General features: G+C 46.1%; 1 pseudogene; it reads right to left on the bottom strand.

Annotated features, from left to right (window-relative positions):
• Positions 1-229: 229 nt before the first annotated feature.
• Positions 230-2,845, bottom strand: LOC112068042 (pleckstrin homology domain-containing family H member 1-like; annotated as a pseudogene).
• Positions 2,846-2,985: the final 140 nt, after the last annotated feature.

Genomic DNA, 2,985 nt, shown 5'->3' with positions numbered 1-2,985 from the left:
TCAGCGTTTGGATCTCTCTGGGTAGACCCAGACCTGGGTTCAAATACTATTTGAAATCTTTCAAATACATTAAGTGTTTGTTCTAGCCTGCCAGGAGTGCCAGATGGGCGGGATTTGCACTTTTTGARATTTTCTATTGTTTCCTTTAAGCCAGGCAAGTTCAATCAAGTCCCGCTTAAGTATTTGAAATMATTTCAAATAGTATATGAACCCGGGTATGAGTATCAAGTCAGAGGTTGGCGTTGGCCAGTTTCTGTTTCCCTGTGGGGATCTGGTGTTTCAAACGTTGTAGCAGAAAATCATTCCACACCAGTAGTTCAACAAGTCTCTGTGTCCTGCCACAGCCACACTGGTAAAGACGTGGAAAAATAAATCCCAAACCTTAAGTTTGAGTGTTCTGAATCAAATACGTTTTTTAACCTGAAAAAAGAAAGAGAATAACAAAACAATAAAAGTCTGGTTGGATTCTGAGAGGTTGCTGCCTTGGCTTTGATTTTGTTTTCATAATTAGTAATGAAATTGAAATATTCTATTCAGATATCTAGAGCTCACTTCTGATGGCAGTCCCTTGATCACTACTGAATCACTGAAATACGCACTTCTGGACACATTTAGTACCAGTAATACCACATATGAGTTGGATTGTAGGCCAGCATGCTATGAAACCTTTGCATCATCACTTGAACTATGGCAAATGCGCTAAGGAAGCAGACYTACAAACAGCTACCTAAACAGACACTTACCATGGTATAGTCAAGCACACACAGTCCATCCTCATTGACAGCTAGCCAGACCTGGGACTGTTCTACAGACGACGGGGGTAAAGGCTGCAGACAGAGACAGGGGAGAGGTATGGACTTTTGTAGACACACAGATAATACTGGATACAGGTATATCTGCATTAACATAGGTTTCTATTGGAATGGGGCTCTGCTCTGAGTAAATACTGAAATAGTAGGCCTTTCAAATGGAAAGAGGACCACAACATCTATTTGATTATAGAGATACCTTCCAAGTCGCTGGAGACACCGAATACAGATTCATCTAAAGCTGTAAACATACAGCACACATACACTCTATACTGGACACTTCTGGTACAATACAGATTCATCTAAAGCTGTAAACATACAGRACACATACACTCTATACTGGACACTTCTGGTASAATACAGATTCAGTAAAGCTGGAATGGTTTTTCAGTCTTGTTCCAGTCCCACTAACCTTAGCATGGAAGAGCTTGGCACCGAACAACGGCCACTTCCTAGCGACGGTCAGGTAGATTCTGACACACTCTGAGGCACTGCAGCCGTGCAGGACTGACCACTTAGTGGCCAGACGCTCCGATAGATCTCTGAGGGGAGATAGAGGATCAATTATTAATTTGTAAGTAGTTTATAACTCATGATTAAATAAATAACAGGAGAGCAAATTCAGCTCCCTTTTTGTCAAGTGTGTGTGTGGGTGTGTGTATGTGTGTGTGTGTGCGCACGCGCGCGCGTGTATGTGTGTGTGTGTGGGTGTGTGTGTGTGTGTGTGTGTGAGTGTGCGTGTGTGTGTGTGTGGATGTGTGTGTGCTTTTGTGTGTGTGTGTTTCCAGTATTACCTGAGCTGGTCCATGCTGCAGTCTTGTTTGTAGTGCTTGGGGTAGAAGCGTCCCAGGGCCTGTAGGAGGATTTGTTGGGTTTTGGGCTGAGGAGAGCTGCAGCTAGCAGAGGATGGGGCTGGACGGTCCAGATCCCCGTGCTCCACCTGGGGAGGGAGGGTCATTTTAACTATTTGTTTTATTTTACATTTTTCTATTTGTAGTAATTTTTGTCTGACAATTTTAAAAACACACGTGTGCAAAAACAAAATAATAGAAAATTACACAATAAGGTGAAAGACCATTGTGGTCCCAAATAAACCTTAACGTGCAGGTATATCATCTGCTGTTCACACAGCATAACCCAAGACACACACACCTGTACCCCTCATACTGCCCCCGTCAGTCCCCTCCATCCTACCTGTAGCACGATGTACTACAGTACCCATAATGCCCCTCTCCTCTCCAAAACCAATACCCACCTGTGCCATGAGAGCAGCCACCTCCAGAGCCAGCTCCTTGTTGACAGGGAAGTGTCCCTGGTGGACCTCGTCATTCACCTGGTAGGTCAGCAGGAGGCGCTCACGCTCTGTCTCTCCTTTAGCCTGGGKCCGGAAACACAACCTACACAACAGACGTCACACTGGTCAAGGCATGATGTCAGCAGCTGGTCTTCATCTCTACGGATGGAGTCAACTAAAACAAGGTCAATCCTACCTGCTCTTGTACATCAGACGGACYATGCGTGTGCCCTCGTATTTCCCAGGATGCAGTTCTTTCAGGGCCTGTTCCCACTTGGAGATGACATCACAGATCTGTTGGCAGGGGTGAGAGGTCAGTCAGTTAACAGGCAGACCCTGGTCTCTTGTACATTATTCCCTAATCCATGTTCTGATTCCACTCTACCCCTCTGTTTACTGTCTTATACTTAGTCACAGGCACTAATAAGTGAGGTTGTGTGTGCTGCAATCCATGGTCAGCTACAGTCATGAGCGAAGTGTTGGTCCACACGTACTTTGACGCTGGGCTGCAGGCAGTGCTCCAGGTCTCTCCCTGAGGGGTCGTCAGTGAAGAGAGCGAAGCCTGACAGGTGTGGTTTCCTCATGGCCACCCTCTGGGTCAGGGTGCTCAGGAACTCTTCTACTGTGGTGGAGCCATCGAAGCCTACCACCTAAAGGACAGGTAGGACGGGATGGGAGTCACTGAGACATGGCATGATAGACAAGTGTGTGTGACTGTGTGTGACTCTATGGTTGTGTGTGTGTGTGTGTGCATGCGGATGTGTGATTGTGTGGGTGTGTGGGTGGTGGAACTATTGAACCCCACCACCTAGGAGACAGGACTGGACAGGAGGGCTCACTGAAAAATGATTACTGAAATGTGACTGTGTTACCTGGTAGGTG

Source organism: Salvelinus sp. IW2-2015, unplaced genomic scaffold (assembly GCF_002910315.2).
Source record: "Salvelinus sp. IW2-2015 unplaced genomic scaffold, ASM291031v2 Un_scaffold37, whole genome shotgun sequence".
Taxonomy (NCBI): domain Eukaryota; kingdom Metazoa; phylum Chordata; class Actinopteri; order Salmoniformes; family Salmonidae; genus Salvelinus; species Salvelinus sp. IW2-2015.
Note: the sequence above shows the minus strand (reverse complement) of the source record. Positions and strands in the feature narration are given on the sequence as shown.